The 26,929-nt window shown below is 37.9% G+C and overlaps 1 protein-coding gene and 1 long non-coding RNA gene across 2 annotated transcripts in view; one reads left to right on the forward strand and one right to left on the reverse strand.

The window, feature by feature from the left end:
* SYNE1 (spectrin repeat containing nuclear envelope protein 1) overlaps window positions 1–26,929 on the reverse strand; it is a 529,762-nt gene that overhangs the window by 461,970 nt on the left and 40,863 nt on the right. The window lies entirely within an intron of this gene.
* LOC144340303 (uncharacterized) lies at window positions 2,812–26,242 on the forward strand. The gene is made up of 3 exons (XR_013416253.1): window positions 2,812–2,889; window positions 18,148–18,252; window positions 26,105–26,242. It is a non-coding gene; the product is annotated as an uncharacterized LOC144340303 (long non-coding RNA).

Here is a 26,929-nt window from a genome sequence, read left to right on the forward strand (position 1 = left end):
GATTCTTATGCACAATCAACTCTGGGGCTCACTGTATGGATCATAAGCTGTAGAAAATGTTGTGGTGCAGTGGTTCACAGCATGCATCCAATTTCCTGGGTTTAGTTTCATCATCACCTTGTGGGCAAGTTATCTAGATTCTCCTTCTTTCAGTTTCCTCATCTGTGAAATGGAGATAATGATGACACTTGCCTCATAAGGTTGTTGGTAGGATAACAGGAGTTTATGTTTGAAAAGCACATATATCCGTGCTTATATAGCTTAGTCTATTGTTACATTTAAATTTTTTAAGTAAGTTGAATAAAGACGGGAAAAGACCATATTTTAAAATTTTAAAAATAAAGATAATCAAAAATCACACTGTGGGAAATGACAACTAGATTTGCATATCTGCAGTAGAACAGAAAAAGTAGGTCATAAGCAGCTTTAGGAATGATGAGAAGAAATGGAGGAAGAAAAAAGAATATACACAAGCTGCATCCAAAATACTCTCAAATACTCTGCCAGTGGAGAGCCACACATATAATTAATTCAGAGATCTTCTTGGAGATGCCCCTAAAAGTGTGAATTCTTGCACTCTGCCTAAAACAATTTGGGAATATAAACCACCTCTCCTTGATGGTAAAGATATGTTAGTTTGATTTTCGATGCTAATAAAATAGCTGTAGAAACAAGTCTTGAGGCCATACTTTCATAAACTAAATACACCTTTATTAAATTACAGGTGATCTGAATATGGTCTTAGCCCGTCATGAAGATGTGTTCTTAGTTACTTCAGTCTACTGAATACACTGACCTACCATTTAGTTTACAATTTAGTTTCTGAAATAATTTAAAAATGAAAAGTGTAAGTCTAGCAATTATTTCATGTTGTCTAGACCCTGTGTGACAACTCTGCTGAATTCTTCAATTATTTCCATGTTAATAATAGCTAAATAGATCATTATGAAGTCACAGCAAAATAAAATACACAATCTTACATTTTCCGTGTACTTTTGCTCCTATGTTCTTGTTCAGCACCAAGCAATATAGAAGTTAAAATAGTAATATTTCCTCTGTATTATGTAGGTATTTGTCCCAAACACATCAAAATATTTCCATGCTTTCAGAAAAATCTTTTGAGTCTCTGCCTATAAATCATTACTATATCATATATAAAACTCATACTCTTCCTTCTCTGTGTATGATATTTAGCTTCTCTCCTGTGAACAGGATAGCCAGGGAGTTAACATACCTTTTGGGTTAGGCAGATGGGGGAGCCAGTGAGATCTCTGAAAAACAAAAAGGTTGCTAGTTAAAGGCCAAAGTGGTCAACTTGACCCTTTCTGGGAGGTGCAGCCTTGCTGGCACTACAGGCCGGACTTGCTGAGGCCTCTAGTGTCTCAGCACTGGGCTTTTTCCAGTCCTTCATCCCAACCAACTTTGGGATGGATGGTGTGCTTCACCTATGCCCACCAGGAAGCCGGTCTTGCAGATTACTAACAGCTGTTCCGTTAATCAGAGGCAATTGAAACAATGGTATCCCCTTCTTTCTACAAATTCATAAAGGGAGCTACCTAGGAAGGCTCAGTCCCTGCTATCATAAGAAGTCTTTCTTTTGTAGTGTACCTCACCAAAGAGAAAGAAAAACAAGCAAACCAAAAAACTCCTATTCACAGCAATAAGTAAGGTAAGCATCTATCTAGGAGCTCTCCCCTAAAGGCACCCAGATGTGGAGGAATTCACATGAGACCGCCCTGCCCAGTCTCAGAAAGGGATACACAAAGGGAGATTCATCCCACTGGTCTGAAAGCAAGGAGGGGACTCTGCTCAGAAATCAAGTTGCTTATTTAATTTGATATTTACTCTGGTCTTTTTTGACCTACACAGTAATACAGAGATATTTTTCAATTGACATCTTTCCATCTCAATTACTTAGTTTCAACAAATTTAACCAGTAAACATTACCTTACAATGTGTTCCATTCTGAGGTTTCTTTTAACCCAAAGGAATGAAAATGACCCCTACTGGGTTTGTCTTCTGAGACTGCTTAAGACCAGGAAACAAAGAACTGATTACTAGGCTTGCTTTTTAAATAACAGCCTTGGCAATGACCTCTAGCTGAGAACTGACACTTGTGTTGAATCTGGGTCTTCAGAAAAGGAAAATCAAGGGAAGAAAGAAAAATTCAATGTGCAGAAACAAACAAACTAAAATGCTAGCAATTTCTGAAGGAATGGAGAATATGTGTATGTGAATATGTGTATGTGAATCCTGGAGCACCATGAAATTTAGAGCTACACACCTACAATCCTTCAGAGGCATTTCATGACAGCAGCATGATGAAGGGGGAGGATTTATATTTAATTTCTATATGTGCATACTTTTTACCCTAAAAAAAGGAAGGAAGAAAGCATGCAAATTACCTTCCTGTCACTAATAAAATGGTGTGATTTAACCCAAAATCCATGACTGTAAAGTACCCACAAAGAGAGAAAGAGAATGGGTCTCAGGAAACAAAATTGTTTTATTATGGCTGTATTTGTATTGGGTCAATTACCGTGACAGAAGAGGCATTCTCCCTGGCAGAGAAAAAGATCCACATTTTAGTGTATTTTCTTAAATAATTTAAAAAGGAAAGAGTAACATGTAACTAAATTTAGTTTGTAATCATTTTCTATTTACTTGCTATATGCAACTAACTTGTTATTTTCAATGCATTTTTAAACTTTTTCAATGCTAGTTTGTGCATCATCACAATTTTTAAACATTTCCTTCCCAGGAAATTATCATATTTGCAATTACAATGACAAAACTCTAGTCACTTCCTGAATTAAGGAAGGGGTAGGTGTTGAGGCAGCGCTATCATCGCAATCTTGGACTGGCCTTTTGCCTGAAGCATTTGAAAAGGTAAGTAGAAATCAATATATTTTTGTATAATGCCTACATCTTTAATGACACTTTTGAGGTGTCTGAGTGATATTTCTATTATCATTGCATAACATAATACTTAGCATTTTCCTGTAATGAAGTGTAACAATGGAGGTAATCTTACTACCATCTTACCAAAATTCAAACTTCTACAAACCAAAGTATGTTCTATTTTTGTCCATTTTGCCAATTCAGTTCTTCTCACTATTGGTCTTAAAGGCGGGGTCCATTAATTATGTGTATCCAAAATGCAGAGCAATCTAATTAGCTGTTAGAACAACTCATTTCAGTCCTAAATGTCTTGCTTTTTGTAAAAGTGCTCATTTCCTGTGCCTTATGGGAGAAATTGTTTGGATTGGAAGAGCTTCAATGCCAATAAACAGAATAAGGGAACTCCCAGAATAATAGATTTCTAGAATAAGAGCACTTTTTATGGATTAGGAAACAGCTCCAGAGTCTATGACCCACCCAATGTCACAAAACCAGAATGTCAGTAATAATACGCATCATTGCCGGATACTCAAAAGCTCCTTCCTCTGCAGTTGGAAAGATTCATTACAGAAAAAGTCTTTCCTGAAGGGCAACTCAACTTTTGCTAGGGATGAAGAGTAACTTAAGAAGGAGAGAGAGCAGAGGTAAGGGGAATGAATTGGTGTAATGCCAAAAGCTATGGAATAAAAGTTATTTCCTGGTATTTGTTCATGGGTGTTGTGTGTGAATGATGTATATTGGTTTGTTTTCCAGGTCATTTGGTTTATGAGGGAAGGCAGGAAAAGCCCACAGAGCATACAAAAGCAAATCAGCCACAAATTCTGAAAGAGGGAGTTGCGTTTGGTCTAATAAACATTTTAGGAATGTAAACACCTTCTGGGAAGGACATGTCTATTTGACATTCACACCTCATTGTCAACTGCTCGAATTAGATAACACCTACTTGAATATCCTCAGGCAATGAAAAATTAAGGGTGAAGAAAGAGAAAGGATTACTTTTCTAAGGGTGAGGTACTTAGAGGTGGAGACTCCCCTCTGGGCAGTACCTACTTGAGGTCTCTATAGAGGAGGCTGACGTTTTCAACTGAGAGGAACTGAAGAGAAGTGATTAAAAAGCAGGTTGAAATTCCATTGCTCACAACTCTTCTTCCCTCAGATGACCCCAACTTACCATTCTCTAATTTTGAAAACAGTAAAAAATGTTCAAGAAGATTTAGAACCTCTCTTCAAGAAATGTCAAGAATGTAGTATTGGGACTGTCATGAATTAAAACTTTTCTGCGGATTTCCCTATAAAAGTCTGTTACCTTGACACTCTAACTCATGTGTTCAAGAATTAGGTTAATTATTTTTTAAAACTATGAAGAAAATGATAAAACTAACTAACAATAGCATCTACCTATCCTAAAAGAGTATGTATCATATACACTAAACTTCTATGACTAAGAAACAAAACAGGTTCATTTTTAGATATAGCATAATAGCATCAAAGCTCTGCTTCACCTGTTGGAACCACAGAACATATTTTAACTTTACAGGTTGTGGGAGTGGGGGGAAGCAAAAACATTAGAGATGTTTGACCAAGCTCTGAGTCATCTCTTTATGAGTTATAGATTCTCAAAAACAAATTACATGAAGTCCCAGACTGTAACTATGGTTTGAGCCTCATAATGGGGTAAGAATGGAGAAAATGGGCCAAATCTATAGTCATGGAATATATAATGGGATATATATAGATATATATGACAGATATAACAAGGCAGGCCTTAGAATTTGGTGGCAAAAGGAGTAGGTTTAGAGAGGAAATATATATATAATATTATATATTATATATAAAATGTTATATATAATATATAACATTATATATAATATATATAAAACATGTTATATAATATATACTATATATAATATGTAATATGTTATATATAATATATAAAATATATAATATGTTTTTTATATATAGGTTGTTTTCAGAGATGAGATCTGGAGAGTTGCCTCAGAAATGTGTCTGCACCTCCGCAAAGGCATCTCCAAGCTCAACCCTGTGTAGTTACCTCCTCTTTGCTCTTGTACTTGCCTTTCCTTTCTGAACCTGACAGTTAATTGCTGTAATTGAACAACAAGGACTGGGAGCCCTTCCTCCTCTTGCTCTTACTTCTTTTATGATGCTTTTCAGTCTTTGTTGGTTGATTAAGTTTAAGCAGTCTGGTAATCAATCCAAATCTTATCTCATTAATTGTACTAAATGAAGCTTTGAGGGAAGGAAAGGATATGAGTATAATAGGTGCTAAGTAAATACCATAGTTGTTTCTCAACCATGGAAAACCCCACTTGAAGGATATACACTTTATATGTTTGTGTGAAAGCATTAAGGTATTTGAAGTATCTAAGGTAATCAAAGTAATTTGCCCCCATGTGTAATCTAACTTCTGTTTTTTTCAGGCACACTAACACTTTCAGATTCTTGGGACAGGCACCATTCAGTCAAATCCTTATACAACAGGACTCTTGAAACTTCAGTTCACTCTTAGCTGTTTTCTGTTTGTTTGTTTTTGTTTTGTCTGATTGTTTTTAATTTTGTTTTGCTTTTTATTTCTGTGGCTTTAGATTCTTTAAGCCACCATGGAAGTACTTACTTTAAGAGAATAACCTTTGGAATTATGCTTTCTTAAGAAAAATAATGTGAATGAATATATCAAAACATGAAATGTAAGAACTCTTCTATCTTAGCTATAATCCCATCCCTGAATGACACATGATGGTGGCGTGCACAGCTGATGAGGTTTTCTCTAACTCCCATGGTATAGGATGGTGGTCTTCAACCTGGGAATAAATGTCCTAAAGGACTATTTCAAGGAGCAACACCTGATAAAGTTTTTCGTAATATCATACTGCATTGAGCAGACCAATTCTGAAAGAAGCTTTTATTTAGTGGTCTGGCCTGAACTACATGCCTCTAGATTTGTATCTGTCAAAATGTGTTTCATGGACCAATGACATCAGAATGCAATGCTCATTAGAGATGGAGCTTCCTGGGTTCTGCATCAGATGCTCTGAGATTCTCTGAGACAAGGCTTAGAGGTCTGCATTGGAACACACTCCTCATGTCATTCTTATACAAACTGGAGTTCAAAAACCATAGCTTTAGAATCTTAAAATATTTGTTCAATAATTTAATTATGCAAACTGCTTAAAACATTAAAAAGAGAAGTTATATTGCATTTCACTACAGTTCAGTAATCCAATAGGATGTTGTTCCATTTTAAGATTGTGGTGTCAACATAAACATGATCTTTAGAGTCAGAACAGCCTAGGTTTGCCACAGCTCACTAGCTGTGCAACCTTGAACAAGTTTCTCAGCCTATCAGAACATCAGTTTCATCATCTCTGTAATGAGGAAATTATTAACAGCTACCTCACAGGGTTGCTTGAAAGCTAAATGAACAATGTATATGCAAAACACATAGCACAGTGCCTGGAATGTAATAGGCGTTTAATGCATGCTACATGTTATTATTATTATTACTTTCTATCTTAGCAACTTGATGTGACTGTAATCTCTTTTAAAATATTCAGTGTAAACAAACTTTCCCTTATAATTCTTGCAGCATTATTAGTAATGTTCTGGGAAACGGCTATTGCATAATCTGCCAAATAAGAACAAAGTGGACCTTGGCTAATCAGCAAACATGCCTGTGCATGTCTTTCTGGTAGCAATTCAGTCAGCTATTAAATTGTTCCTGCTGTGGTTTTAAAATATATATATATATATATATATATATATATATATATATATATATATATATACCAACTCATCTTTCTTTGCTAATGTTAAATCTAATCCACATTAGCTGCTTGCTTTGTGCAGTTATTGGTATGCATTCATATTCTGTATCTATAGGATAGAAACAAAATCAATAAAACTTGCTTTGCGTGAGCCAGTGTTCAAGGTCCAACTACAGATTGGGAATAACAAATTAGTAGGCATTTACAGCAGAAATACTAGCACATAGCAGAGTCTTGGTTTTTGAGTCCTGCTACGCACAGTTTGCAGCACTCCCATGTATTTAGACAGTGCTAGGTTTTTCTTCCAGTCACTCAGTTTCCAAGAGTACATCGTACTCAAGTTTCTTTATGACAAATCATATGCAATTTGGTGTGTTTTCCTCTCTAAACCTCCTTTTGCCACCAAATTAACTTCTAAGGCCTACCTTATTATATCTCTGAGGTAAATAACTAAAGAATTAACTACTATGGGATGCAGGCTACCCCAAAAAGACACAGGTATTTTCCAAGTGACATAGGGACACACAGAGCAAAGGCTTTCAAAACCTTGTCATGTTTTGAATCACAGCAGGTATAAGGACAGATAGCCAGATTCTTCACCTTCCTATTAAAATTAGCTACAGGAAGTGGGAAAATTATTTTACACTCCTCTAAACCTGGCTGTCAAGAATTAGTGGAAAAATCCAACTTTGAATTTGTGCTTCCCTGAATGTAATCACATTTAGTCCGATTAGATTAAAGAAGAGTAGATCTCCCTCAAAGCAAACAGGAAATGGAGACACAATTTGACTTCATGATTAAGCACTAACAAAAGATACATGGCAAACAGATTGGGGTCTAAAGCAAACAGCATTTTTAGTAATTTAAAAATAACTTGAGGGACACATACACATATAAAATGCCAGCTTTTATTGTCAATCAAAATTGTTCATATGTTAAGAAGGCATTTTTTGTTATTTCTTTAAATTAATTCGAGCTTCAGATAGGAAGGCTATAATCACTGGAGCTAATAAAGTGTTTTTGTTCTTAACAAAGAATAAAACTTGCTATTGCAAGTGGCTCAACAATAGAAAGAATTTTATTAGAAGCATAATTAATGCAGGACTTTAAAGAAGTCACACTGCTAACCTAGGGCCCATGGTTTTAGGCAGAAATATGAACACAATTGCCACTTTGCAAGAACTCACCAACACCCATGAAAACAACTGAGTCTAAAAAATGACATCATTACTTCATTTTAAATCATAAAAATATTCTCGGCCAGGCGCGGTGTATCACGCCTGTAATCCCAGCACTTTGGGAGGCCAAGGCAGGCGGATCACGAGGTCAGGAAATCCAGATCATCCTGGCTAACACAGTGAAACCCCGTCTCTACTAAAAACAAAAAAACTAGCCGGGCATGGTGGCGGGCGCCTGTAGTCCCAGCTACTGGGGAGGCTGAGGCAGGAGAAGGACGTGAACCCGGGAGGCGGAGCTTGCAGTGAGCCGAGATCGCGCCACTGCACTCCAGCCTGGGCGACACAGCGAGACTCCGTCTCAACAACAAAAAAAATTCTCTAACTATGAAAATGCTTCTAAACTCTGGTGATTTTCCAGACGGGAGTTGAAGTGAAGGCCTACATTCACTTAGACTGTATCACAACTCCCCATTATTACCAGCTTGAGTTTTCTGGTTTGTTTGTTTGTTTTAATTTAGATTTGTGAACAATATGTCAACAAAATAATTTACTTGTTATACTATACCTTGCCTACTTGCAAAATACTTATAGTATCCGACAGGCCTTACTTAGAAAGTAACAACCAGAAACAAATGTTTCTTGGAATAACAAACTCCACATCTTCTCTACATCCTGTATTTTTCCCTGTATATTCTGTGATTTGATGCAGTGTTTTTGTGATTGTCAGAGTATATGCATAAAGTGTCATTCTTTCTACTAAATATATAAATCTAGATAGCAAAAATAGGTTTTTTTTGCTACAATAGGCAGTGAAACAATTGTAAACTTTTTTTGTTAAATTCATGAAATCTGAAACTATATTTTTTTCACTTTTTAAAAAGTTTTTAAATTATGAAATATTTACAGATTCACAGGAAGTTACATGGAAATACAAAGGAAGATCCCATGTACACCTTCACCCAGTCTCCCCCAATGTTAACAGCTTTCATTACCACAATATCATATCAAAATTTCATATTCTTGGCCTGGTGTGGTAGCTCATGCCTGTAATCTCAGCACTTTGGGAAGCTGAGGTGGGCGGATCACTTGAGGTCAGGTATTCAAGACCAGCCTGGCCAACATGGTGACACCCCGTTTCCACAAAAAAAATACAAAAATTAGCCGGGCGTGGTAAATCCCAGCTACTTGGAGGCTGAAGCAGGAGAATCACTTGAACATGGGAGGCGGAGGTTGCAGTGAGCAGAGACTGTGCCACTGCACTACGGCCTGGGCAGCAGAGTGAGACTCCATCTCAAAAAACAAAATAAAAAAACAAAAACAAAAACCCTTCATCTTCTTTAATTTCCAGTATCTAACTTTGATTTCAAGATTTCCTTTTGAAATTTTTTAAGGCTTCTTAACCCTATAAAGTCTATAACCCTGTTTTCCTGTTAACTTTCATAATTAAGAATTTGACCTCTGATTACTATGCATACATCTCTTTTATGAATTTATCTAATAACATTTTATATTACTGTCACTTCTCCGTTTACTTCATTAACTTTTTTTTTTAACAGTAAGAGCCATCTTTTGTTTCCAGGTTATTTATTTCAAAATCCATCAAGTCTTTGGAAACAGATATTAATTTAATATTCTAATTTATTTCAGAAGAGATTTGACTTCATATGCCTATAACCAAGAAATGCAAATCTATAGTAAAGATAACAATATTTTACTTACTACTTCTCGCAAAACAGTCTCCATTGGTTTAAATTTAGTAACTGAGAGTATTTCTTTTCTTAAGTCATATTGCAGAAGATTGCATTTTCCAAAGATGACAACAATAATATTTCTGGTCTTACATGCTCTTCCAGAACCTTGTTACTACCCCATTAAGAGGTAGAAACTTTTTTCCTTCCCCTTGAAGTTGGGAGAGCTATTGGGGCTACCGTGACAAGTAGGATATGTAAGAAGTGAGACTGTGTGACTTCTGAGACTAGGTCTTAAAGGCAAAAAGTTCTGTCTGGCTCTTTCTCTTGAGTCACCTGCCTTTGGATCTCAGCTACTATGTTGTGAGAATACCCAGGCCACAGGCAGAGGCCACGTGGCAGATGTTCCAGCTGAAGTCTCAGCCACAGGCCAGAATCAACTGCCAGATATAAGAAGAGAGCTTTCATAAGATTCCAGCCACCAGCATTTTCTTTTCCTTTCTTACTGCGTCACTTTTGTTTTTTCTTTCCAACTTTTATTTTAGGTTCAGGGGGTACATGCACAGGTTTGTTACATGGGTAAACTGCATGTATTGGGGGTTTAGTATACAGATTATTTTGTCACCCAGGTAATAAGCATAGTACTCAATAGGTAGTTTTTCAATCCTTACCCTCCTCCCATCCTCTACCCTCAAGTAGACCCCGGTGTCTGTTATTCCCTTCTTTGTGTCCATATGTACTCAATGTTTAGCTCCCACTTACAGGTAAGAACATGTGGTATTTGTTTCTCTGTTCCCTTGTTAATTCGCTTAGGGTAATGGCCTCCAGCTCCATCCATGTTGCTGTAAAGGACATGATTTCATTCCTGTTATGGCTGTGTATTATTCCATGGTGTGTATATACCACATTTTCTTTGCCCAGTCCATCACTGATGGTCTGATTCCATGCCTTTGCCATTGTGAATAGTGCTGCAATGAACATCTGCATGAATGTGTCTTTATGACAGAACAATTTATATTCCTTTGGGTATATACCCACTAATGGGATTGCTGTGTCAAATGGTAATTCTGTTTTAAGTTCTTGGAGAACTAATTTACATTCCCACCAGAAATGTATAGGTGTTCCCTTTCTCTCCACAACCTCACCAGCATCTCTCATTTCTTGACTTTTTAGTAATAGCCATTCTAACTGGTGTGAGATGGCAGCTCATTATGGTTTTGATTTGCATTTTTCTGATGATGAGTGATGTCGAGCATTTTTTCATATACTTGTCCGCATGTGTGTCTTCTTATAGAAATGTCTGTTCATGTCCTGTGCCCATTTTTCAATGGGGCTGTTTATTTATTTTGCTAGTTGATTTGTTTAAGTTCCTTATGGATTCTGGATATTAGATCTTTGTCAGATGCATAGTTTGCAAATATTTTCTCCCATTCTGTAGGTTGTCTGTTTACTCAGTTGATAGTTTCTTTTGCTATGCAGAAGCTCTTTAGTTTAATTAGGCCTTGCTTGTCAGTTTTTTTTGTTGCAATTTTGTTGCAATTGCTTTTGGAATCTTCATCATGAAATTTTGGCAGGGCCTATGTCTACAGTGGTATTTCTTAGGTTTTCTTCTAGAGTTTTATAGTTTCAGATTTTACCTTTAAGTCTTTGGTCCATCTTGAGTTGATTTTTATATATGGTGAAAGGAAGGGGTCCAGTTTCAGTCTTCTGCATATTAGCCAGCAGTATTTAAGCCTTCTAGCTGAGGACCCAGGCATTGTGGAGCAGAGATAAGCCATTCCTACTGAGTCCTATCCAAAATTCCTGATGCTCAAAATGTGTGAGAATAATATAAGTGATTGTTTTTTGCTACTGAGTTTTGCAATTTGTTACAGAGCCACAAATGACCACAACACATGTACACTTAGATGTAAACATTTGCAGGAAGAGTATTTGGCACTCATTGGGCTACATCTGTTAATACCTGTAATGTTGCTCTTCTCTTGGCTTCTTATACAATGTGTTCCATTCTTCACTGATCAGTTAGTCTCTACTTTGTAAACTTTAGCAAAACCTACCTAAGCAGAGCTAGTTAAAATGAACAATACGTCTTCCAAGGAGGCCGCAGGAACCACTGATGTGTGCAAAGACCTGCTTCCTTGAGAGTGCCCTCCACATAGCACTGACAGCTCTCTCAATTCCTGGCCAAGTGCAGCAGGCTAAACCATGTATGTGCCTGAATCGACTAGGACTTATATGTGCACAGGTATGAGGGGATGCCCTGGTGGGCCAGGGACTGGAATATTGAGAGGGCTTTTCCATCAGCCACAACCTGCGGCCTGTACCTCAAATCAAATGACCTCCCAGTTTCCTGGAGAGAGACCGGAAGTCTCACCAGTAAGTACACAGGAGTCTCTGAGGGTGCAAAGAATAATGTCATTCTACAAATATTTACTGAGTAGCCACTGCATCCTAAAAGGATGATGTAGAGAATTCAGAGTAGGAAAATAACCATGTAAACACACAGTTACTGGGCTGTGAGTACTATAGCAGACATAAGCACACCAACTTCCCACTCCTTATGGCCTCCTCCCTGCACCAATATCTCATCCATCACCTTTGCTTTCATTCCTTGTCCTGTCCTCAGACCTCCCTTTCCAGTTTTAGTGCAAACACCTCATCACTTTCCCTTGATGTTTCTTAAAGGGTACCTAGTGGTCCACCAGCCTAAGAATACTTTGGGGTTTTTGTTAATATTGCAGACACCTGGGTCACTCCAGACTCAATGAGTCAAAATTACCAGTGCTGGGATCCAGGGTTTGAATTTTTGTAAATGCCCCCTGCTGATTCTGATGCATCTATTCTTGTCTTCCCCACTCCAGTCTCTGCTATCCGATTCACTCTTCTTGAGTACCCTAGATTAATTTTTCAGAGCTTGACTCTGATAATATCACTCCCTTGCCACCTTAAAATGGGTTACCAGTGCCTAGCAGCCCTTTTGCTCTATATCCTAGTACTCAAAACTTTTTACAATTTGGCCTCAACCTACTTCCTAGTCATGTCACCAATAACCCACATAGAGCTAGTTGTATGACATATAGCTTGCTTCTGCCAAATCATATCCCCTTCCACCCCCCACTTCCCAAACACAGCCTGGACTTCCCTCCAGCTGCCTGCCCGGAGGGAAGTTTTGCAAGTTAGCCTGCCCCTCTGAATACCTTCAGCTCTTCTGTGGCAGCTGGTAAAAATTCTCCTTAGCACCTAGTTCAAAGAAAGTTAAGATCTTCCACAATATCATCATATCCGGAAGTTCTCTTTCCCTTCTCTCAAAATCTGTAGCACCTTGTCTTAAATATTCTCACAGTGTCTCTCACATCCCTCCTTATAGTGACAATATCAGTATTTACCTAATAGCTAGTCCCACTCACCCCCAAAAGTATTCAAATATGTGTATGTATACATGTGTGTGCATAAGTCTGTACACGCACTAAGTTAAATTTTAAAAGCCAAATTTTTATATGTATATACACACACACACATTACACACATACACATACACACACACACATATATATATATATCTAACTTTATTTTATTTTAGATTCATGGAGTACATTTGCATGTTTGTCACAAGAGAATATCGGGTACTGGTGGAGACTGGGCTTCTAGCGTTCCCATTACCCAAACAGTGAAAACTATCTGATAGGTTATTTTTCAATCATCAGCCACCTTCCATCCTTCCCTTTTTTGGAGTTTTCAGTCTCCATTACTTCCATCTTTTTTTTTTAAATACTTCATCTTCGTTAAAGAGTATACTGGCCACTTATATATAGTGGCCTTTTCAAAATTTGCTAAAATTTATAATTCTACAATATAAATTTATTTCATAATTTCTAAATACTTTGTAGAAAGCTGCAATCATATTTCAAATTTTTCATCAGATTATTATATTTAGTAATTGTTTTGCTATGAATACAAACAAAATCATGATGTGCTATTAGAATCAAGTTGGTACTTTGTTAGAGTGGAGAGATTCCAAACTATTATAAATCTTATACATTTTATAATTATTTTGTTGATAAAGACCAATACATAAGCTGCTACTTAGTAATATAAAAGTTACTTTGCACCAAAGGGAATACATTAAACATACATTTTGAGTTACCGTTACTCAGATCCTAAATCAGTGACCCTCATTAAGGAACCACCATGTGTTGGGACTTCTAGCGTGCCCTGGCTTCATGCGTCACATCCTAAAATGAAGGTCACTCAGGGTGGAGGAGTGTTTAGGACCATCGCAACTTTCCCTTTCTCACATCCCCAACCCATCCCTGTCTCCCTGGGAGGACAGGCTTTGCAGTGACATCTCTGTTGTTACTAGTTGGGCATCATTACCTCACTGTCCTGAGGCCCATTCCCTTATTTATGAGAATAAAAACAGTGTCACCAGCTTTCTATTTCTTTTCTCATTTAACAAATGTTTATTAATCACAAAACACCAAAAATAAATATTTAGTAACAGTGTTGTTTCTAAGCATGTTGTCCATTCATTCACTCCTTCAACAAATGCTTGTTAGGCAGATAAAAATGCATATTCTATTTATGGAGTCCGTGTTCATAGATACAGAAAATGTTAGAGCTGAGAGGGAATATAAGGATCATCATGTTCGACACTCTTATTTTGCATAGGGAGAAATCCAGGTCCACAGAGCATAACCGACTGTCTTACCTGGAAGTTTGCTACATCAGGGCAGAAAGTCAGGTTTTATGACAGGTCACTATTTTTTACAGTAGGTCATCTGACTCTTCCCAATACATGGTAGGTGTTCCAATCCTGTTCTAAAGATGTTCTGTATGTTTAGATTAAGCGTATAGAAGTTATTAAATTTGAGTTGGAAATATGAAAATGACTGCACAATTTTGTATCTTTAAAAAAATGCATATTTTTAGTGCTGTCCCCTGAAAAGACTAAAGCAATGATGACCCAGTAGCAATGAGCATCCTTAGCAGTCAATTAAATAGCCTGTAATAGCATTTCCAACAAAGAGGAACAACAAAGACATCCTTAAGGAATAAATAACCCTTAGTTTGTGGCATTATTTTGAGTGTCACCAGCTTTCTAAGGTTACTTTGAGGATTGGGCAGAATAATAGGAAATCTATAAATGTTGCCTGTTTCATTACAACAATTTCAATGCGTGGGACCTTTATCAGAAAACTTAGAGAAACAGAAGACGCCTTACTTCCAGAGACTGGTAAACAGGCTGTGTCTGCTTTTACAGGTTCCAGAAATTCTCCTACCTCAAATCCCCCTGTCAGCTTCCAATCCCCTGAAAGCTGGCAGTGACTCAGATGAACCTGTCAGTCTTGGATCAATGGTTCCCTGCTGTTGTAAAAGGGACATTGGAAGAGAGCACTATGCCCCACTGGTAATATGATCCTCTACTTGATTGAATTTATCAGCTCTTTTCCTGAGAACAGACGTGGGTGGATTAGACCATGTGTGGGCCTTGGGCAGACAGTAAAGAAGCAAAGATGGACTGGAGGTGGGGAGTCCTAACAAACATGTTTATCCTACTCAACATTGCCTAAAAACTAGTCATAGCCATACAAGGAAAGAGAAAAACATTTTTCTGTGTGCATCTTTGTGATGGATTTAGAGGTAATGTATACGAAAGCATTATTGCCTGAGGGTTGTGAACAGAAACTCTGGAACCAGACTGCCTGCTTTCAAATCCTGGCTCTGGCACTCACTAGCTCTGTGATCTTTGGCAAATTACTACACTTGTGCCTCAATATCCTCATCTGCTAAATTGAGGAGCACAATGATTAAAGTTTTCCTTAGGGTTCTGGTGAGATTTAAAGAAGATGACACATGTAATATACACTTGCAGTAGTGCCTGGCCACAAAGTTTCAACAAATATGGAGAGGGAAATGGAGAGAGATATATATAGAGAGAGAGAGACAGAGAAAGAGGTCACAAAATCGGATCATACTATACTTTGACTTTTTCTACTTAATTTATTGTGATTTACAATTTATAATCTAAGTAGAGATAACCCAAAATACATATTTAATGTATTCCCCTTGGTGCAAAATAACATCTGCTTCTCTGTATCCCTACTTATTTTATTTATTTATTTTGTTTTTTGAGGCAGCGTCTTGCTCCGTCACCCAGGCTGGAGTGCAATGGCGCTGTCAAGCCTCACTGAGAGTACAGTTGCTGGGACCACAGGTGTGTACCACCATGCCCAACTATTTTTTTTTTAATTATTTTTAGTAGAGACCAGGTCTTGCTAAGTTTCCCAGGCTGCTGTACATTTCCTGGGCTCAAGCGATCCTCCCTCTTCACCCTCTCAACGTGCTGGGGTTACAGGGATGAACCACTGCACCAGCCTTATGTTTTTCATGTAATATTAAATATAGCAAATTAATACAATATTTATATGTACCCCTACGCTCTTACATATGCAGAAAATATTTCTGGAATAAAAATGTACACATGCTTCTGCATCTTCACATTACATTACATTTAAATCTTCATCATATTTTAATAGCTGCATAATGTTGCATGGTATGAATGCATTTTACTATTTTTAGAGAGTTCCTTACAGGGAAACTTCAGATGTTTCTAGCTGATATGGCTTGGCTATGTCTCCATTCAAATCTTATCTTGAATTGTAGTTCCCATAATCCCCATGTGTCATGAGAGGGACCCAGTGGAAGGTAATTTAATCATCGGGGAGGCTACCCTCATGCTGTTCTGCTGAGAGTGAGTTCTCACGAGATCTGAGGGTTTTATAAGGGGCTTCCCCCTATTGCTCAGCACTTCTTTCCTTGCTGCCGCCATGTGAAGAAGGACATGTTTGCTTCCCCTTCCACCACGACTGTAAGTTTCCTGAGGCCTCCCCAACCATGCTGAACTGTGAGTCAATTAAACCTCTTTCCTTTATAAATTACCCAGTCTCAGGTATGTCTTTTTGAGCAGCATGAGAACAGACTAATACACTAGCATTATCAAAAATGTTGCAATTAACAACTTTGTGGTCTAGTTTTGCATGCAAATGCAAAGAGATCCATGGGATAAAATCATAGAAGCAAAATTACTGACTCAATATTCATGCACATCTCTAATTAAAGGAATATTGCCTAAGTGCAGATGTTTCCTTTTGTCCTCTCCCATTTTCTAATGACTAGTTTTCTTTTGTGTAATGATTTATAAAGACCTTTGTCTATTACAAAATTATATAACTTCTGTCATATTTGTGACACATTTTTCTCCAACTTTCTCATTTGCTTTTTATTTATACATTTCATTGTGCAGATATTTTTAAGCACTGAAATGTACAAATCCGTTTATTTTTGGTTCTGTGTTTCTGACAAGCTAAGAAAGGATTTCCCCATTACTAGATTATGAAAGAAAAAGAAAAACACCGCCATGATTTTTAAAATAGTTCTATGGTTTCATCTTTTAAAATTTAGGTTAAGCCATACGAAATCAATAAAAATCAAGTGATTTTAGCCTACAAAAATGTCAGTTGCAGACAAATGTGTTTAAACCTTTGGTCTACTTGAAATTGCATGTGCTTGTGTGTATGTGTGTGCGTTTGGGGTGTATGTGTGTGCTATGTGAAATATAAAGGCATGAGATAATAAGTCAACTTCTTTCCTCTGCTTCCCTATCCAAGTGTCTCCAAATGATTTCATGAATATTCCCATCTCTTACATATTTGGGCCTATTTTGAACTACATATTCCACCCTGAGGATATATATGTATAAATTACTATGGTTGGCAAGTATATTCCAATATCTAATAGAACTAGGTTTCCCTCATAACTCTTGTTTTGTAGACTTTTTTCTATATACCATATAATGTTTATTTTTCTGAATTAATATAATTATTTCTAACAATTCAGATTTTTAGAAAGCCTTGCTCAAGAGTGCAATTTTAGCTTTATTTGTTATCTGACATATTTATAGTGAGTTTTCTTGTCCAGGAACAAGTTTTGTCTTCAATAGTCCAAGTTCTCTTCTATATATTCCTCAAAAGACTGTGTCAGATTTTTCTTCATAGAATTCCTCCACCTTTGACATCTTCCACCTTCCTAAATTCTCTTACTGTTTTTTCACAGCTTTTTAGTTAATTCTTTTATGTCTTCCAGTCATATATTGATGTTATATGTAACTAATGGTAAGTTTGCCATACCACTTCCAATTATTTTTGTTATTTATTTGTACCCAATTATATTGGCTGGTATGTGACTACTGACTTTGGTGGGAATGTTCTTAAAACTTAGCACTGATGCAGCCTATACACAAACATACACACACACACACACACACACACATACACTCACACCACACTATGAAGATTTTATAAAACTCAGAATTAAGTGCAGATTTCATAAAACTTATTTTGCACTTGGATGGGTATAGAGTTTTTTCTTTGGGTTATTACTAAGGTAAATTACATTAATATAATTCATAATATTGAATCATCCCTACATTCCCAGAAGACTCCCCCGTTTAGTAGCACATTACTGTTGTAACAAACTGCTAAGTCTATTTATTCTAAGTCACAGATAATAATTGCAGCTCTATGTTTTCTTCTTCAGCCCTGATTCTCTGATGTTCTTCAGAAAGGAAATGGATCTATATTACAACGTTCTCCACATCTACAATGGCTTCCCATGGGCCAAGTCATAGAATCTTCGTAAAAGGTTATTTCAGGACCATTTCACTCATCTTTAGAGAAGCCCACTCCCTAACTGAGCTTCAGAGTGCTGTGTATCAGTCTTTAATGCTGTTCACTTGATCTGATCCAATTATCACTATTATTTGGCAGATAGTCTTAAGGGTAAGAGTATGATTATTTTCAAGTTTACCAACATTGAATTTTTTCCAAAACTTTTGCATTCATTTTGGTACTTTTGATAAGTCTCAGGGAAAAATAAAAATATCCTTCCTTACAATCTTTTACCAGAACTCCTACTCCAAGGGCTAGCTGCTGCTCCTTTGAATGGACGTACTTAAATTATCTAAACAATATCCTGTTTTTAGATATTTAGGTTATTCCAATTTTTTTTTTTTTTTTTTTTTCTTGACGGAGTTTTGCCCTGTCGCCCAGGCTGGAGTACAGTAGTGTGATCTCCACTCAATGCAACCTCTGCCTCCTGGGTTCAAATGATTCTCCTGCCCTAGCCGCCCGAGTAGCTGGAATTATAGGCATGCACCTCCACGCCTGGCTAATTTTTGCATTTTCAGTAGAGAGGGGGTTTCACCATGTTGGTCAGGCTGGTCTCAAACTTCTGACCTCGTGATCTACCTGCTTCGGCCTCCCAAAGTTCTGGGATTACAGGCGTGAGCCACAGCACTCAGCCAAGTTATTCCAAATTTTCACTGTGATAAATATCACTGAAAAGAAGGAACATTTTAAAAAATCAAGATTGGAGAAAATCAAATTCACCCAAAATAGTGACAGGTAGGAAAGTAAAGGATGCGTGTAGAATAATGAAAAAACTAATGAAAAGGAGCTGCTTTCATGGGGTGAGTTCTCAGGCAGAAGGGAATAAAGGGAACTAAATCTCTTTAGCAAGTTCCTCTTATTTAATCTCTGCTCTTTCCCCTTCCCACATCCTCTCTTGTAGAGGGTCTGCTGTGGCAATATTGCTGTATGAGATTAGGACACCTCTCTCTGATATGTAAGGTGCAAGCTAGGGCGTGGTGGCAGGCGACCTTATTTGTTTCCATTCTCTTGAGTTCTCACTTATTGGAAAAACCAGGATAGCCATTAGTAATCACAGAAGTGGTTCTAATATCATGGTCCAGAAGAATTTCCTTTCCTGCCACGCAGAACTCAACTGCTATAAATTATGACTGGGAATAGTACATCAATTTAAGTAAGAGGGACGGTCACCTTGAATCAAAGAACCAAGCTTTTACACTGTGTTGTAAATGTTTTTCTGTTAAAGAATAATAGCAGGATTTAGTTGGACACTTATCTTAGACATAGATGCTGTAAAATTTCAAAACTGCTTCACCTTTATCTCTTTTCTGTCTGAAGAACATACAGATTTACACAGTCTAGCTGACATTCAAGTTCTTTAACTTCTTTAACCCCCAGCTGGTTCATCAGATACAGATGTCTCAAATCAGACTTAGTACTAAGGTGGGCAGCAGTGAATAAAACATAAATGTCAACAACAAACCCACAAGAAACTTTAAAATAACTGTCCTGTTGAGGGTCTGTACTGGGCATTAAGGATAAAGAAGTATCTTATATGATCTGTGCCTTGAAGAAGCTTAAGCTGTACTGGGCTAAATAGAGATGACAATTTTCAAGATTGAAATGATCAGTCATACAATGTCACACAGAAAGGGAAGAAAGTTCTTTGGTCTGGATTTTTGTGTGTGTGCTTTTACTCCCCAAGTAAACAGACAGCCAATGAGAGGCCTGATCAGTAGCTAACTAGTTTCTAGGACAAGCAAGGTCAAGATTAGACTTGGAGAAGAAAAAAATCCTCTCAGCAAGTCAAGCTGCCCCTACATTATGAACAGAAAGGGTTGGGAAAGAGGGAGGTGTGGGATGTCAGACTTGCCGGAGGAACTCTTTTGAAACTCACATATCCAGGCTTCGTGGCTTTGCAGTTCTGATGAACATTAGAGGGGAGGAGAGAAGAGGACAGTGCACAAATCCAGGTGCATTTTGAAGTCTTCTAGGTAATTAACTGTCTTTCCTCTTCACCCTGCATCCAAAAAAGGCTGATAGGGACACCTTCCCTGCAAAGGTCCATCCACGTGGGCTCCTGGGAGGGCACCTAGCACTAAGGGCACCTTTTGGAAAATAAGCCAGGCTTAACCCTCTACAGCCACGTAGCAAGCAAGAAATCAGTCAGGAAAGCCAGGAGTTTTAAGTGCTTGTATTATTTTTCTTTCTTTCTTTCTTTCTTTTTTTTTTAGACAAAGACTTGTCCTGTTGTATAGGTTGGAGTGCAGAGGCATGATCTCAGCTCACTGCAACCTCTGCCTTCCTAGTTCAAGCAACGCCACCATTCCCGGATCATTTTTGTATTTTTAGTAAAGACTGGGTTTCATCACATTGGCCAGGCTGATCTTGAACTCCTGACCTCAGGTCATCTGCTCACCTTGGTCTCCCAAAGTGCTGGGATTACAGGCATAAGCCACCATGCCTGGCCAAATGCTGTATTATTCTAATCCTTCCTTTTAGTAGAGATCATGGGTATTTGTTAGTCATTTCATGGGATTATGGAAGAAATATGTAATCATGAAATATATTATTACTAGTTTTGATTATCTGGGAAAGGCTACTAGTAATCTCAGAAAACCATTTTCTACCATGAAATTTAATGTAAATATTGTTTATTTTAAAGTCTTTTGTTGTTGTTGTTGTTGTTGTTGTTGTTGTTGAGACGGAGTCTCGCTCTGTCGCCCAGGCTGGAGTGCAATGGCCGGATCTCAGCTCACTGCAAGCTCCGCCTCCTGGGTTTACGCCATTCTCCTGCCTCAGCCTCCCAAGTAGCTGGGACTACAGGCGCCCACCACCTCGCCTGGCTAGTTTTTTGTATTTTTTTTAGTAGAGACGGGGTTTCACCGTGTTAGCCAGGATGGTCTCGATCTCCTGACCTTGTGATCCGCCCGTCTCGGCCTCCCAAAGTGCTGGGATTACAGGCTTGAGCCACCGTGCCCGGCCTAAAGTCTTATTTTTTATGGTGGCTTTAAGTAAAAACCAGTTAATGTGAAAATTCTTCATCTTCTTATCAGAAAATCAGTCATAAAAATGAGTTTTGATAATAAATGGATCTAAACAGGTAGAAGTGCAGGTCAGAAGTTACAATGTTAAAGGTACAAAAATAGAACCATATGGGAACTTTCTTCTAAAAACTCTGCAGTCAACATTTCACCCATCAATTCATATCACTATTAATATTTGGAAGCTTTGGGGCAAGCAAGAATCACATGTGCATGTGACCAGCCCTAAGGGACACCCCTTAGAAGGGCAGCAAAGGCCCGGCATGACCATCTAGCATGGCTCCCTTAATTCACATGAATTGCAGTTACCCACTTGAAACATTAATGCAAAATGAAACTACCACTTTAGCAAACCTTAGCTGGATCCATTTTTTCAATACACATTCTTTCATGTTCCACCAGTTTGCTGTTTGAACCTACTGTCTCAATATATAAAAACATACTTCACTCAGTGGAGGAATCAGAACCAATTTCCCCCTAAACATTTTCTTTTTAAAGACGAGGTCTCATTCTATCACCCATCCTAGGGCACAGTAGTGCCACCATAGCTCTCTGTAACCTTGAACCCCAGGCTCAAGCAACCCTCTTGCCTCAGTCTCAGGAGTAGCTGGGACTACAGGTGCATGCCACCACACCTGGCTAAATCAATTTTTTTTTTTTTTTGGTAGAAAAAAAAATTTTTTTGTTGCCAGGCTGGTCCTCCCAGCCTCAAGCAATCCTCCCACCTTGGCCTCCCACAGTGCTGGGATTACAAGTGTGAGCCACTGTGCCCAGCTAAAAAAATTATGTCTTGGACCATAAGTTTGTAAACTGTGTTCATGTGAATGAAATAATCACCTAAGGCATAACAAAATATAATCTCAGATTATAACAACACATTTAAATTAAGATGCGTATGAGAGAAAATCCATCTGGTTTTTCTGGAACTTTCCACATAAGTCATAGCATACTACTTAATTTTATATGTTAAATTTTTTTTACAGTGCCAAAAAGACAAAAACAATTATTATTATATTATTCTTATAATAATTACAAATGTAATTTGTATTTACCAAAAAAAGACAAGCTTCCCATAGTTTCTAAAAATATTGCTTTTTTTTTCTAAAAAAAGTCTTATATGGTTTCTTGTTGCCAAGTGCAAAATAATAGTCTTACCTTTGTCGGTGTGGTTCTGGCTTTCCTAACTTGCCTGTCACTGATCACTAATAAACATCCTTTGTCCCATCTAACATAAATTATAGTACGTTTCCTAATTTACCTTAAGGTTTCCCACCTCCACTCCATTGCTTATGCTAGTTGTCTGCCTGCCAATGGACAATCTAATTCACTTATCCTTTGAAACTCATCTCACATACTAACTAATTCATTAAAAATGTCAGGTTCTGAATTTGTTCTTTTTGCTTAACATTACTTTGGCTATTTGGGCTCTTTTTTGGTTCCATAGGAATTTTAGAATAGTTTTTTCTAATTCCGTGAAAAATGTCATTGGTAGTCTGATAAGAATAGCATTGAATCTGTCAATTGCTTTGGGCAGTATGGCCATTTTTATGATGTTGATTCTTTCAATCTATGAGCATGGAATGTTTTTACATTTATTTATGTTGTCTCTGATTTCTTTCAGGAGTGCTTTGTAATTCTCCTTTTAGAGATCTTTTAATTTTTTCGGTAGGTGCATTCCTAGGTATTTCATTTTCTTTGTGATTATTGAGAGTGGGATTGTGTTCATTTCACTCTCAGACTGCATGTTGTTGGTGTACAGAAATGCTACTGAAGAACAAAGCCAGAGTTATTACACTACCCCCCTTCAAGCTATATTATAAAGCCACAGTAACCAAAACAGCATGATATTGATACAAAAACAGACACAGATCAATAGAACAGAATATAAAATTTAGAAATAAACTTAGAAATGTAGAAATAAAGCCACACACCTACAATCGTCTTCAAGGAGTCCAACAAAAACAAGCAATGGGGAAAGGACTCCCTGTTCAATAAATGGTGCTGGGATAACTATCTAGCCTTAGGCTGAAGATTGAAACTGGGCCCCTACTTTTCACCATAAAAAAACCATAATGATATACCATCTCACATTAGTCAGAATGGCTATTATTAAAAACTCAAAAACAACAGATGCTGACAGGGCTGCAGACAAAAGGGAATGCTTACACACTGTTGGTAGGAACATAAATTAGTCCAGCCACTTTGGAAAGCAGTTTGGAAATTTCGCAAAGAACTTATAACAAATTTACCATTTGACCCAACAGTCTTATTACTGGGTATATACTTCCCCCACCCCCCACAAAAAAATAAATAAATACATCATCCTACCAAAAAGACACAGACACCTATATGTTCATCACTGTGCTATTCACAATAACAGAGACATGAACTCCACTTCGGTGTCCATCAATGGTAGACTGGATAAAGAAAATGTAGCACAGATATGCCATGGAATTCTATGCAACCATAAAAAATAATAAAACCATGTCCCTTGCAGCAACATGGATGGAGCTAGAGGCCATAATCCTAAGAAAATTAACACAGGAACAGAACTGTGCAAAACCAAATACTGCATGTTTTCACTTGTAAGTGGGAACTAAGCATTGAAAACACATGGACATAAATATGGGAACAATAGACACTGTGGACTACCAGAGGGTGGAGGGAGGAGGTGAGTTAAAAAAACTGCCCCTTGGATAGTATGCTCACTGCCAGGATGATAGGATCTGTACTGCAAACCTCGGTGTCACACAATATTCCCATGTAACAAATCTGCACATGTACCCCCTGTATCTAAAATAAAAGTAGAAAAAATACGAAGGTCCTTCACTTGATAATATCCTCTCCACCTTCACTCACAGATGAGAGGGTAGAGAATTCATTAGTGCCACTCTTCAGGATTATCCATCATGTCACCCCTTATATAGTCATCTGTGTATTTATTAAGTGAACTGACGTGTCCACATGGCCCCAGTGTGAGTGAGTGTGGGTGTGGGTGTGGGTGTGAGTGTGCCCTGCAATGCGACAGCAGCCTGGCTGCGGCAGTTCCCACCTGAGCTGCTGGGATGGGCTCTGGCCACCCGCAACCCTGAACTGGAACATGTAGGTATTTATCTTTCTTAAATGTATGTACAACTCGTTTATTTCAATGTTTAATATGAGAAGTGTTCTGGTCTTTATTTAGAAGTCTGGTGAAATTTTTGCAACCAGAAATATGCCACAGAAACTTGACTCCTGTTTATATCAATTAACCTGTGGTCAAATGGGTTTCCTTAAAAGTCATCTCACTTGAAGTCATAGTTTGCAGTTTCCAAGAACCTACTGATAGCATTAAATGAGGATTTATTGTACCATAAAGAAAATTATACTCTAATGAAATGTGTTATGAAATGACACAGCTTGAAGACATAGAGGGCGGAAAACATTCAAGGCACTCTAGGGTTATAATCCCAGTGCACTGAGAAATGCCAGGTTGAGTCTAGGACTTTGAGGTCAGACAGACTATGATTTTTAATGTTGATGGTGCCATTTGTAAACCATGTGGCCTTGAGCAATTTATTATATTTAGAGTTTTGGGCCTTTATTTTCTCATTTATTAAACAGAGACAGAAATGCCTACTTACAGGGTTGTGAAAATCGTATGAAATCCTTAAGTAGAGCACTTAGATGTGTTCACAGCACGTGGGGCTCCACAAACAAGAGCTCTTTAATCGCTAAGGTCTGGAAAAAACCATAGTGAGCAGAACCCACCCACCTTCTCATTAACTTCTTTTTACCAATGTTTTAGATGAGGACAAAATTCTCCCCCCGCCCCCCGGCCCCCGCCCCATTCTGCTCAATTTCATTTAGTTTGATTCCGGAGAGGCTTCAGTAGCTGGAGGGAGGAGCCACTGTCAGGTGCACAAAGTCAAGGGAAGAGGTAAAGTCCCATAAACTCTACTGGTCTTGCCATTCTGTGTGGGACAGGGATCACTGTAAGGAATAGTCATAAGACTGATTTTTGAGTTTGAAACCAAATCATACAAAGAGTGGACGGGGGACATAAGAGTGTTGACCTGTAAGAGAGGAACGCTGGGGAGACCATCGTCACCTCATGTGCAGGAATAGCCAGACAAGGTCCCCTGAGGCCCAATGGGATAAAACTAGGACACATGAATGAAGTTACAAAGAGACACATTTCTGTTCGGTATACATAAAGAACTGGGTTTTGGATGTTTGCTCTATCCAAAGATGGACAGGGAAGTGGTTCTAAGAGGTCAGATTATACTACCTTTAGGAGTTATTCTAAACTTAATATCCAATAAATCTATGAAATCTTCAGGAAACTTTGTTTTGATGCTACACAAGACCCAGCTTTTAAGAAACAGGGTCAATTATTTTAAATTACAGAATTGTGTCACATATTTATTGTAAACTTATCTACAAACAATTCATTAAAATAAATACTTCCCTTGATGTCACATCTCCCTCCAGCTACCATCAATTTCCCTACTCTCTTGTACTAAAAAACTCTTCCAAGGAATTTCTACTGAGTCAGTCTCCACCTCCTCAACTCCCAGTTTCTCCTGAGCCTAGGCCAATCAGACTTTCATCTTCACTATTTTAATGAAAACATTCTTATCAATGCCACACCTTCACCGTACCACATTCCAAGCTTAATTTTCAGTTCTCATATGACATGACCTTTCAGCACATTACCATTGCTAGTTTACACCCTCATTCTTAAAACTCCAATCCCCTGGATGCCCAGCCATCATCTTCTGTTTTTGGTTTGCGATTTACCATACTGCTGCTCCTTTTCAGGTTCCTTTGCGGTCTCCTGTCTTTTGTTCTGAATTAAAAATACTGGAGAGGACCAAGTGAACAACAATCACTTCTACATTCTTCCTTCAGTAAATCTCATCCGGATAAATGTCATCTTTATGCTCCCGAATCACAAACACATATCCTCAGCCTTGAACTCTCTCCTGAGCTCCAGCCTGTTCAATAAAACTGATTTCTCAACATCTCTACTGGATGTGAACTTTTTAAAGCACAACTGCTTGATTTCATGCATCATCATCTAAGCTCCAGATACATTGGTTAAATTTACTGCAAGAACCTTTATGTTTGTTATTTACTCAGCCTAGAATACCTTCCCCTCTTTGAAGGCTCTGTCCTTCTCATGCAGGTCTCAGATGCAACATCAACTCTTTAGCATGCTTTTGCTGACACCCCTTATCTCAAGTAGGACTGTAGAAGTTTATTAAATAGTAGGCAAATGAATAAATGAGCAATCTGTTTTTTTAATCGTAATACTTAAAAATGTTGCCACTAGCTATTCCAAACTGCCTTGCCAGAAACTATATATTCTTTCTCAAATTTGGAAACACTGAAACAGAAATCTGTTAACAGAGCTGTTGTGGGAAAATGCAATTGGCTCTACATCTGCCCCTAGTGGGAACTCTGGAAACTTTACAGCAGCAGCCAACCTAGAGTTTAGGCTCTGACAAAGCAGTAAACTCCAAGGTCACAGCTGTCTCACCTGTACAGTGTGGCTGTTGGGTCTATGTTCTCCAAGGTCTAGCCCCACTCTGAAATTCTATGCTATTATGTTTCAAATATTCTCTATCCTGAATAGCTAAATGG

Source organism: Macaca mulatta, chromosome 4 (assembly GCF_049350105.2).
Source record: "Macaca mulatta isolate MMU2019108-1 chromosome 4, T2T-MMU8v2.0, whole genome shotgun sequence".
NCBI classification, from domain to species: domain Eukaryota; kingdom Metazoa; phylum Chordata; class Mammalia; order Primates; family Cercopithecidae; genus Macaca; species Macaca mulatta.